Raw genomic sequence first — 13543 nt, forward strand, 5'->3', positions numbered from 1 at the left:
CAATGGCTCGACTTTCAAAAATGTGATGAGCCACCTTAACAATAGCTTTTTCCCCTTTCCTTGGCTCATATGTGTCTGGAAAGAGTCCGTGCGGCTGCTCCAATATAAGTAATGAAATTCTAAATCCCCAGAGTACCACGCGTCGACTAATGACTAGACCCTCTCTAATGACTAGAAGCGAAAAATATACTAACTAAAATTTTACCGAAATTCCGGATTATCTTTGCAATATTGTAATCAGTCAAAACTACCCGTAAGTTTAATCATGTTAACTCGCGAAAGGTAAGGTACTATTGTAACGACGACCCTTACTTTCATAATTATAACTACTATTACTATAATTACTATTATTATTATCATTGTTGTTATTATTATCACACTATTAAACTTATGTTATCATTATAAGTTGTTATAACAACGGCCAACGTTATTTCTGTTTAAGTATTAGTTGATGTACAGTAGCACAACGATCGTTTATTCACCAAAGCATTAATTTTAATATTAAGCGATTCTCTCCATTCTTTCTGCAACAAGTTTAGTTGAACAAACGAACAGTGTCCAATATTAGTAAATATTAACAATATTCTATCTTAACAGTAATACTAAGTCAAATTAAAGTTTTTGTGAAATTTGGATGTAAAGGAGAAAGGAAGGGCATGAGTAAATGAATTACCTTCTCTTCTCTTGACGCACAGAGGAGAATGAGCCGGATGTGAGATGTGCCAATTTTTGAGTGGCTGAACTTGAGCATCTCTAGCCAATTAGATCTTTGGCTGTTGTCTTTCCCCTGGAAGATTTTTCCAGCAAATTTTCCTGCGTCGTCTCGAACCAGCGCATCGCAAAGGTCCGCTACTCCTTATGAAAAGGCCTGGAGGCCCCGAGAAAAAAACTCGATGATAGCCCTTCAAGGTAGACTGAGTAGTAGGAGTCGGCCTCTGCTACAACCCAGTCTACTGCGAAGCGAGGCACAGTACAGTTTAAATTTTACCCTCGAACGGTTGACTGGATAGTTAGATTAGTCCGTCTCTGCTATCCCACGGTCCTCCACGAGTGCGGTTTCAAAATTTTTAACCTCGGACACTTCACGCTGGATCTCCGCGTGTACAGTCTAATACTTAGAATAAAAGTAAGTTTTTCCAAAGTATTAAAATAGTTAACTGTGTTTTTCTTTTTTGTCGCGAAGTCTTCATAATTGCCTATTACGGCATCGATAAGTTCTAAAACCGCGAGAATAAGTAATCGAGTGTTTTTCGTGAATCTAGAGCAATCCTATTTACTCCGGATGGTATTGGTGGCTCATATATCGATCGTGAACTCAAACTCATACATCGCGTAAATCTGAGGCAATTACCTTTTACTCCGCATGGTATTGGTGGCTCATAGATTAATCGCGAACTTAAAACTCGTTCTTCACGTAAATCTGAGGCAATCACCGTATACTTCGGATGGTATAAGTGGCTCATAGATCGATCGCGAATTTAACCCTGTACTTCCTTCCTTTACGTAAATCCAGAGCAATCACATTTACTCCGGATGGTATTGATCGGTCACATACTTAAACTATTTTTCCCCTTGCGTAACCTCTAGGGCGTAACAACCTTTAACCTCTAGATCGTGGACGGGACACTAATTTGACACCATTGCGTCGGGTATTACTGACGAATCAGAGGCGCGTCGCGAACGAGTGACAAACGCTTCAATTCGATCGGGCTCTACCCCTTCAGGACGCCCTGTCAAGAGATTTAGCTACCTTTTAGCCCCGTGTCCCACCTACGCGCCCAGTGAGAGTCCCGACTTATGAAGCGCAAGCTTAGACTCGAATAATACGTCACGCCGACGTAACAGTACATTACATCACTAGGGCACAAAGTATAAGCATTAGTGCCTGAAAGGAGCGGTTAGTGTATGTTGTTGCCCAAGTCGCGTATAATGTCTTTTTTACCAAAAGCGCAATTTTGCGCAAGTGGGTACACTTCGCACGCAGTAAATGACTTAGTGCCTTAGAGCAGAAAAGTACTTTGGGCTTGGCGGGTGCAAAAATTTTTCTGGCGGTGGGCCCAAAATGATGACAAAGGAGCTAATGTGGCCTGAGGGCGCAAAGCGGCACACACTGGAATATTTTCCAGATTTTTACTCAAAACCTAATATCTCGAGAACAAAGACAGATAAAAGATTCTTTTTTTTTAATTTAAATTCTTTGGTTTTTGACTCATAATTAGGGAAAAATATAAAGAAGGTGAAAAAATTATAACACAACTTACAAATTTTACTTAAACCTCAAATTTTTTAATATCTTGAAAACTGAAGTAAATAAAAGGTTGATTTTTTTTGTAAGCCAAATTAAGAAAAATATCAATTAGGCCAAGAAATGGAAATATATTAATAAATTACTTTGATCTATCTCGAAAACTCAGGCATTTGCAAAGTTGATTTTTCTTGTTTTGCCTTCGCTTTTTTTACTTTTGAAATACTTTGAGATCGCAAGCAGATAAGATAGTTTTATCTTTGACAGTCTTTTTTGTGTGAGAAAAAGTTAATTTTAATTCTCATTTTTCAGTTATCCATAGTGTTAGGATTACATCGCGTAAGCTGATCTATATATAATGGCAATCCATGCGTGTGTTATAGCCCGGGAAGGACATGTATTACACGTAAATGAAATACATATGTATCACGCATGTATTACTTATATAATGAGGGCAATACAAAGCGAACTTCTCACAGATGTATAACATATGTGTGACATGTGTATTTGGTACGCAATACATGTTTATACAGGCTGTCACTCTGCATTTCATTTATCCACTTATAAACTGAAGTACGCGTGAAATCACTAGGTTAAACAGCTTGAAATCTATGTGTTAATTCACAAGCAAGTAATTTAGTTGAGTTAGCTGGATTATTGCGTTTCTGCACATACAAACATGTATTACGTATGTTATACGTATGTAATACATATATAATACGTTTGTTGTACATCTTCTCAAGATTTGTTTTACATAACACGTATTACATAAGTAATATATGTCTGATACGTTAGTTCATGAATGATATATTCCACAATATTTTAGCTTACGCGATGTACTCCTAACACTACAATTAAGTGAAAGATGAGAACTAATAATATTTTTTTTCAAAAAAAGGATCGTAAAAGATAACACAATCTCATCTGCTTGCAATCTTAAAGTATTTCAAAAGTAAAAAAAACGAAGGCAATGCTAGAAAAAACAACTTTGTACGTGCTTGAGTTTTCGGAGTAGTTTAAGATGTTAGGTTAAGTAACAGTCACAGGTAAGGTTCTCATTTCTTCGCCCGATCAATGTTTTAGCCTAATTTTGATTAGAAAATAAGATATAAAAAAAAAACTTTGCATCTGCTTGCGTTTTCAAGATATTCAAAAATTTGAAGTTGAGTAAAATTTATAGGTTACGTTTTTATTTTTCAGCATAATGAGTTATCTTTTCTTATTCTGTATCTGAAAAGAAAAGAAAATACAGAAAAAACTAACTTTGTAGCTGAAGGTCTCGAGATAACTCATAATTCAAGGTGTTCGTGATTGACTGGGGTCGAGCACGTTGTGGACTGTATATTTTAGATTTAAGCCGATTTTGGGAGAAGGTGAGATTGTAAGAGAGGTACAAGATACACTGCACAATTTAATTAACAGATAAATATATTGCTAGTAAAGCACTCTCTTATTACAATTTGGTTTGATGCCGGAACACGTAAAATAACTCTACAATTTAGCGCCATGCGACTTGCCTCAACTGGCTTGCTAGGCCGACTGGCTGCAACAGCAGCAGCAGCTAGCTTCTAGTAAAGTTAGGTATAGGATTGCGCTGATTGACTACCACTGCAAGTGCATATACGATCTTAATTGGTATGAAAGATTAAGGCGTCAAAGTTGATTTAAGTAATCAGTTTTAATTCAAAAAAAAGAAAGTAAAAAAAGGTGCTTTAATTTTCAACACAACGTTAGGTTAAATTTATGTGTTAGATTTTCATTTCTTGGCCTTATTGTTATTTTTTCTTAATTCTGTTTACAAAAAAAAAGGATTACAAAAAAAATCAACTTTTTATCTGCTGGCGTTTTCAAGATATTAAAAAACTTGAGGTTTAAGTGAAATTTGTGGGTTATATTATAATTTTTTCACCTTCCTAAAAATTTTTCCTTAACTATGTATCAAAAACCAAAGAATTTAAATTTAAAAAAAGAACCTTCAGTCTGTCTTTGTTTTTGAGATATTAGGTTTTGAGTAAAAATCTGAAACATAGTCTACTGTGTGGCAGTTGTACTTTTGGCCCATGGTGAGAAAAATTTTTGTGTTTGTTCTACATAGTACTTTTATATGAAACAACAGATGCTTTAGTAAATATATCAAATTTGTTAAATTGCACGAACTGTTTCCATTGTTTCTTTGTCTCTCCTTCATCGTCGCATTTTTTCGTTGCTACGTCTCGTTCACTAAATATTTTAGTGGAGTCGTGAACAGTTAGACAACTATGAATGAATTCAAGTGTTTGGAGGATAAAACTAAGAATCGGATGGATGCATTGGATACAGCATTTCAAGAAAAAACTCTATTACAGCTATTAATATAGATATGAATAAGTGTTCAAACTGCCTGGAAAAAATAAAGCAGAGAACTGCTACTTAAGAAAACAAAGAACAAAAAGTTAAGTAGTCAATTTCAAGTACAAAGAGTACAATTACGAAAGCTGATCCTAAAGAAAAATTGGATCCTAATCACATCTCTTTAAGTGCAATTTACTTGTCCTAACGAACATATTTATAAAAAAAACAAGAGCAGTCACAGCAAACTTGCAGTAAAACTGATATTCATGATCCAAAATTTAAAACAACTATGAAACGGCTCTGAAACAGCATAAAATAAGAAATAATTTTTAAAATCATTTCTCACTTGCCAAATAAGTTTCTCAATAACCATATTTACATTGCACACCTTTGAAAGACATGTCCGCATCCTCTACAAACTATCACAAAACGGGTTATATGGCTTATTATTATAATTGTTGTTTTTTTTATTATTCCTATTATCATCCTTATAATGACTATGTGTTGTTCTTGGTTATTGGGGAAGGAGCACGGAAAAATATCTGCCAACAATATATAACGTTTATGCGTTCGTTAAAACTTTTATGGTCAGTTACAAAATTTTTTTAACTATCATTGATTTTATACTGGTGCAGAAATAAAACAGATTTCTTACATGTTGCCTGTTAAATGCCTGTTAAAACAAGAAAATAACATTTTTTTAAATTAAGTATGGATCTAATATTTTTCTGGTTTTGCTTAGTCCTACCCCCTTCTTAAATTATAACAGAATTTTGTCGATAGTTATTTTTCAAGGTTGGTAAAAAATGTAAATTTTTCTTCAATGCTGCTGTCGGACGGTACGTTTCCGATTTTTCCCCCTGATTTTCTTGCCTTCTTTCTATTACAAAAACAGCCGCTTAGCCATATCTAATATGAAAGAAAATGCTCTACAACGACAAAAGTGCTTATTCATCACACGGCAGAATGTTAGAGTTTATGCAAACGTTAACGCCCTATATCCTTGATTTTTTTAAATCGAGTTACCAAAACTAAGTTAGTGGTCTAGTCACCAAGCCACACACTCACAACCTATGTGTGGGGATTTGTTGCCGCACTAGTCAATAATCAGCTAACTGATATCGTACCGTGGGCATAGGGGAAATATTTCCCATGAAGTCGTAATCATACTTTGCTAGTTAAGCTGTCACTCTCTGCACCAATTCCCAGTGGGTCTAAACTGACTTTTTTTGTTTAAAATTATCTAGAGACCACAATTTTAGACCTATTTGGATGATTTTTTTTTTAATTTTCCAAGGTGAGATGATTTGCAAGACATCTGTTAAGGCCAACTTTTAATTTCCAACTTTACATTTGATTGACCTACCGTTAAATGTTAAAAGTTAGCAAAACCTGCTAAAAAAACATAATTATTTAAATGGATAAGTCTCATTTTACGAAGGAAAATCGGGCAATCATGATTCTATATTATACTCTAAGATATTTTATGCTAAATGCATTGTCATAATAATTGAATTTAAGATGGCGGATCAAATATGGTAGACCAAAATCTGATCAAGAGCTTGAATCTACACCAAAATCTCTACTTAGATTTATTCGAGGTCGCTGATTACGAATCTGGGATCATGATTTGCAAATTCAAGATGGCGCATCAAATATGGTGGATTGAAATCTGATCAAGTGCCCAAATCTAGACTAAAATCCCTACTCAGGGGTATTCGAAGTCACTGGTTACGAATCTGGAAGTACGATTTACGAATTCAAGATGGCGGATCCAATATGGTGAACCGACATATTCTTAAGTACCCGAATATCGACAAACTTTCATGCTCGGGGGTTATTGGGGTTTCTGATTGCGAATCCATGGTTACAATTTAAAAATTAAAGATGGCGGATGCAATATCGCAGACTACTACAGACTTACTATGTTTCAACAGTGGCTGACATAACCTCAGAATAAATGTAAACAGAACGATTTTCTCTAGTTTAGATGAATAACAGTTAGAAATTTTCTATTTTTCTCCCGTAAGTTGTAAAACAAAATTGAACCATACAATTTATTATATATTGTAAGAGTTACAAAGGAAACTCTTCTATGGCGAGATTTTATTCTTTTAAACTTGAAATAGTTCAATAGTTGTGATAAATATGTAGTGTTTGCTTTGTCGTATATTTGTCAGCCAACAATGATTAGATAATCACCATTTGTAAGATACTTACATGCTGTTTATTCGATTTTTACGTAATCGATACCTTACTTGTCGATATCCACATATCAAATATACATAATCCGATATCAACGCGATAATGACTAGAAAAAAATAAAACTTGAAATCAATGTAGCTGCAAAAAAACTACGAAAGTTAACATGAAAAAGATGATAAATGTATAATTATTAATGTGTGTTTCTTACTAATAATGTTCCACCGACAATCGTATCTACTATATAAAATATAGAGTACTGTTGCATCATATAACATACTATTATTAAAAAGTTGCCCCATTGTTATTCAAAATATATTTTTTTTATTATATTTTTACACAACTGATGCATAATCTATCGCTAGTACACTTATTATAACGCTAAGTGTTCATTTTTTAAAGACTTAAAATATGCAACTAATTACTTATAAAAGGATTCTATACATATAAGCACGATTTACATTGTTCTTTAATACGAATTAAAGAGAAAATTTTGCATTTCTAAAGGGTATACGAAATTTAAGTAATGTCCTGCTATAACTTTAAAATGTTGACGAGCCAACATGAAAAATATTGTATAACGTTCACGTGGTAAAAGTCAGCTGTCCAATAAGTAGTGTGCAGGAAACAGTAACGTGATACATACCATATTCACCGTACAATTATTGAACTATTTTGAGTTGAAGAAAATAAAATCTTACCGTAGAACTATATTTTTAGTGTCCTATTAGTATTATTATCTACTTCAAACTAATTTATAATATTTCATCACTAGCCTAGGTCATTATCAATTTCAAGTTTTCTTTTTGTATATTTTTATAAATTAGAAATTGAAATAAAAAATTTTCTATCGTTTTAGGTAACGTTTTCTTTGTAACTATTACGATATGTAATAAGTTGTACGGTTCAATTTTGTTATACAACTTACGGGAGAAGAATAGACAATTTCTGACTATTACTTATCTAAACTTAAGCAATCGTTTTGTTCACATTTATTTTGAGGTTATGTCAGACACTGTTGACATATAGTAAGTCTACAGTAGCCTGCGATATTGCATCCACCATCTTAAATTTTTAAATTATAACTACGTATTCGTAATCAGAAATCCCAATAACCCCCGAGTATTAATGTTTGTCGAGATTCGGGTACTTAAGAATATGTCGGTTCACCATATTGGATCCACTATCTTGAATTCACAAATCGTGATCCCAGATTTATAACCAGTGACCTTAAGTACTCCTGAGTAGGGATTTTAGTCTAGATTTGGGCCCTTATCAGATTTTGGTCCACCATATTTAATCCGCCTTTTTGAATTCGCAAATCATGATCCCAGATTTGTAATCAGCGACCTCGAATAAATCTGAGTAGGGATTTTGGTCTAGATTCAAGGGTCCATATTGGATCCACCATCTTGAATTAAATTATGATAATGCATTTGTCATAAAATATCTTAGAGTACAATATAAAATCATGATTGCCCAATTTTACTTCGTAAAATGAGACTTATCCATTTTAATAATTGTGTTTTTTAGCAGGTTTTGCTAATTTTTAACATTTAAGGGAGGTCAACCAAATGTAAAGTTGGCAATTAAAAGTTGGCCTCGACAGATGTCTTGTAAATCATCTCACCTTGGAAATTAAAAAAAAAATTATCTAAATAGGTCAAAAATTGTGGTCTGTAGATAATTTTGAACATAAAAAGCCAGGTTGGGCCCACTGTGCAATGGTGCATAAGCCCACTCGTTACTGTGTAGTCTTTCCCTGGAGAAGACTTCATGACTCAGGACCATCCAGTCCTCATCGGTTCAGCTAGCACTCTTTGCCGAAGCAAGATTTCGTAGGAACTTTCCTGAGGAAAACAGTTTTTTGAATGAACGACCCCATAAACAGTTGTCTATAAGTACCAAATACGCTTACCACTAAGCTGATATCGATCCATATCTTTCACTATTAAAAGAGCCTTGATACGATGCACCAACTAAAAAGCTGTGTACTGATTCAAAACTTAAGATCATGATATCCGATATAAAAGTTCGCAGGAATGATTATGTAAAATTTGCGCTGAACCTCGGAATTCCAGCAGTAGATGCTTGTCTACGCTTTCAATGTATGCCTGTGTTTCATTTAATATCTTTTGATTAAGTCCGTGAACACATGTATTTCAACATGACAGTTTGTTAAGTATTATGTGTGCTTTATCGTGTGAGTGTTTTACTTAATTATGTTCCATAAATAAATAACTAGGCTACAACTTTTAGAAAAGGAATGCTTAGTGGCCGTAAGAGCATATGTTAAGAATTCAATTTTTATTTATCATTTTCTTGCGTCTATGTTCGTTAGCCTACTCTAAAATTTTAACAAGAAGTGTATTGTAACTCAATAAAATGCATTTTTCAAGATTTCATGTTATTTTGTTAATCATCATTTCTTGAAAGAACCACCTTAAAGTGCGATATCACCTTATGGGTGATTGATGTACTTTTGCCCCTTGTAGCGTCATATCATTTCCTTTAGTTCAAAGTAAGTTTATAATACGTATTAAATATAAATATATGAAACAAATTATTTGATATTTAATAAGATAATATGATATTAATAATTAACAATTTTTGAATTGTTTAATTTTATATAATTTAAATTTATTTCAGCTTCAAAGTCGTCATTTTTAGAAAATTCGATATCAAACGTTTTTATCAGTAGTTTTTTAACTATTTCATCTTTCTTAAAAAATAATGTGACAAGAATATATTGCCAAAATCTTTTTGATATTCCTATTTAATAATCTGGCAGTAGAATTGTCTGGTCGCGTCAAAATGAAAAACTTTGTTTTTGGCACTTTTGTCCTTCAAATGACTCAATATCCAAAAACTTAGTATACTTCAAATTGATCATAAGTATACGTTAAATCAATGGTTTTTATAAATAAATACAGCAACCTTCGTAGCTTATTTTTTAGTTATGTAACTTATAAGGATTGGTATTTCTGACTTTTTTTAAATCATTCATTATAAATACTAAGTCATAACGTCAACATTTATATGGTTGACTCAAAATGTAGGTCACCAGCACAAAAAAATTGTAGAATTGTAGTACCGTCTTTCAAATATTATAGACGTACTTGAATACATGCCATACAGTGATTTTCCTCTATTTGTAAATATATGGCATACCTCGAATATAAGGCGTACCTCTTTTACAATAGATAAGTTTTCAGCTTTCAGCTCAAGTTTGAAGCTGCAACAGTTGACGATAAGCTCTTGTTCTCGATCGTTTTGGCTTACAAGACGGCTACAAAAGCAAAATCTTATACATATGCTTTCGAGAATAATATTATTAAAGAGTCCCTTGAAAAGAATCTTGTAAATTTTTGTAAAGAAAATCAGTTGAATTATCGAATGGTTCAAACGTGACGTAAAAACCACGAACATCTTACTATACTGGTTTCATACGGATGTGACAAAACCTGAAAGTGAGGGTCAGATCAGCAAGCAGTTCATAATGAATTGAAAAATTATTTATTTAAATGGATTTTAGAACGCAGAGCAGAGTCGTTAGTTGTCACAAGGGCCGATATTCAACACATGGCCTGGGATGTTGTACCACAGTTTGACGTTTCTACAGAATTCGAAGCTTCAAATACTTGGCTTCAAAGCTTTTTTAGTAAATATCAATTATCTTTACAAAGGTATCCATTTTTTTAATAATTATGCTTACTTATTTTTAATTATTTGATAATAACAAAGTATAAATTATTTAAAGTTTTACTACTCTCTTCAAGCTGGAAGATCTTCAAAGTATTAATATAGCATTACTATTCAAATCATTTATTGACGGACTTAGTTTTTCTAATTACGAACTCCTTATCATTATTGCAATTTATAAAACTGCAGTGTTTTTTAAATAAGATGACAAGAAGTACTAGTGGAAACTTCGTCAAGCCTGGTTCTCTCGAAGTAGTTTCTTGGGTACAATTAACATGGGAGAAAATAACTGATAATATGGTAAAAAATACATTGAAAAGTGGTTATTTTGATAAGCGTTGAACTTTTTAGAAAAACTTTTTTGGAACTGTTGCCAAACAAGACATATTAGGGTCATTGGTTTTAAAACGATTAAATTCTCAAGATCAACTCATTCCACTTAATATTAATGATGATATCCCAGAAGAGGACGACGTACATACGGTATTTAATTAATTAAATTAAAAGTGATTTGAGTAGTGTTGACGATGCACATTTTTGTCATGTGAATTTGTAATTTTTGTAAAGTTAAATTAAATAACTTAAATTTTTTATTTTCAAAAATTAACAAATATTAATTAAAATTTTTAAATATTAAAATATAAGACATACGTTAAATATAAGGCATACCACGATTTTCGATTTAAAAAAAATATAAGCAATGCCTTATAATATGTGAAACACGGTAGGAGAATCGCAACCATGCATAAAAACTGTGTGAATGTGAAATTGAAAAAAAAAAAAAACATGTTCTTGAAAAGAAAATATTTTTATGCAAAAAATTCAAACTATTTGGTAAATATACAATAAAGTAATTATGTATTATTTGAATCTCATTAATTTAATCTCTATTTTCGTCAAAGTCAAATTGATTTGTTGACTTGTCACAATGGTTTATAGAAGCGATCTTTCTTATTATATAAGCTACGCCCATTCTTTTTCAGAGTCCACCCGTAGTCAGCAAGCATAGCTGCATTCCATCTTTCTTGATGACGTCACTGTATTTCTTTTCAATTCTGATGAGCGTTTTTTTTTCTCCTTTCAAACATCACCAAGAGTTTTAGAAAATCAAACTTTTGTAATACTTATCTCCGTTATTTAAAAAAAATTCTGTAATGACTTTTTTAAAACACTGCCCTGTACTTTCTGTTTTACTTACCACTTTTTCAAAATTAAATTCTTTAATAAGAAGACGAATTTGAGGATCTACAAATTCCTAACATAAATTTTGAATTGCACTAACAAAATCTTTAAAGCATTATCCTATCTTATGGAAGGATTTCATTATTTTTTTCTCAATTCTAAGTTTAACATGTAACGGAGGTAACAAAATTTTTGACGATTCATCAGGAGGTTCATTTTTTTACATTTATAGCACCGTTTCTGAACAGCTTTCTTATTGACCAATCAATTAATAAAAACACACAGACTGCAGAAAGTGTATTCGTTACTATTATGTAATAAAAAAACCTTCTAGCTGTACTTGAGTCTAAGTAAAATTTTTTGGATTGTACAGTAATTCTAGTTTCTTCATTAAGCCATAAATGTCATGACAAACAAGAGAATCTTTCTTTGTGAAAATTCAAGAAAATATCGCTCACGATACCCGAATTCCTTAAACGTGGTTTCTCATGCAAGTATTTTTCTTTCTTTGATTCTCAAAATTTTAGGTTTTTCATTAGATAAATTTTCTTATCAGATCATTAACAGACGTTTGATAGCGCAAACATGGCGATTTATATAAAACTCTGAAATTGACTTTGCCATAGCCGTGAACTATCATTTCATCATGAATTTGGAAGTCTTCAGATTGTTTTCAATTTTGTAGTGGTACAGGAAAAATGGTAGATGGTATAATAAAGACTGGTTTCGTCACAGACGTCTCTCCTGCGTATTTGATAAACTTTATTGTTTTACTAATAAAATCAGTAATATATTTTCTTCCTCGCATTAAAATCTTATGAGAGATACCCACAAACAATTGTTGCCAACACTAAAACAATTATTTAAAAAAAAAGTAACATAACGGAAAAACATTATTTGTTTCAATCGCACAAGATGCTACAGATGAGGATAAAATAAAACTCTTCAATTTACCTAAAAAACTTAGAAAAATAAACAATTTAGAACAGTCGAAAATTTCAGTGCACAGTGATAATAATTTATTACAGTCAGAAATTTTAGTGTATAGTAACTGGGTTATTTATCTCATCTTGAAGTATTCCTAATACGACTTGCTAACTTCTGTAAGCTGATTTTTGTAAAAATTTTTTATTTACATCGGTGAGAGTTTAGAGTTGGGAATATTGCAAAAATTCAGATAACATACAGAGTAAATATTCAGATTTAAGGAAATAAGAAAATATTCTAACAAGATAAATGTCATTTTCATGTTTTTATCAGTCACTGATCACATATAAGAATTCAAAATTAACAAATGTTACCCCCTTACCCGCTCCTCACGACCCCTATGTATAATTTTATGATATTTAAAAATTATACAGATGATGTAAATGAACTTCATGCCTTTAAAGTCACTGAACATGTATAATAAGTAAAATATAATGAATTTCACCCCATTAATCTCCTAATTACTACCTCTAAGTGTCATTTCATACAGAGGGGAGGAAGGTGGTGAGACTTGTTCATTTTGACTTCTGATACGTGGTCAGAAACTCAAAAAATCATGAAATGCACATACATTATGCATATAATTTTTAAATATCGATCTAACTCCTCTTTTCTGCTAATTGGACCTCATTCAAACCTTGGCACATATACAGATAGTTGGTGTTATTTATCAAATAAAACATAATATGATTTTCTTCGATGATTAATGACTTAAAACACGTTAAAATGATAATTCAAATAAAACATACAGTGAGGAAACAAATTACGAAGGTCGCTGTATAAATTAATGAAAACTATTTTTTTTACGTATTCATATTATTAACCCAAATTATATTTTAAAAAATTCCTTTTTTTACCACGTTACCAGGGTAGCCTATATTTCTGTACCCATTT

The 13543-nt window shown here is 32.2% G+C and overlaps 1 protein-coding gene across 1 annotated transcript in view; it reads right to left on the reverse strand.

The window, feature by feature from the left end:
* LOC106645770 (U3 small nucleolar RNA-associated protein 15 homolog) overlaps window positions 1-13543 on the reverse strand; it is a 194316-nt gene that overhangs the window by 37831 nt on the left and 142942 nt on the right. The gene's annotated exons all lie outside the window — the stretch shown is intronic.

Source organism: Copidosoma floridanum, unplaced genomic scaffold (genome assembly GCF_036245765.1).
Source record: "Copidosoma floridanum isolate Cflo_tuat_1 unplaced genomic scaffold, Cflo_Japanese_pri ptg000022l, whole genome shotgun sequence".
NCBI lineage: Eukaryota > Metazoa > Arthropoda > Insecta > Hymenoptera > Encyrtidae > Copidosoma > Copidosoma floridanum.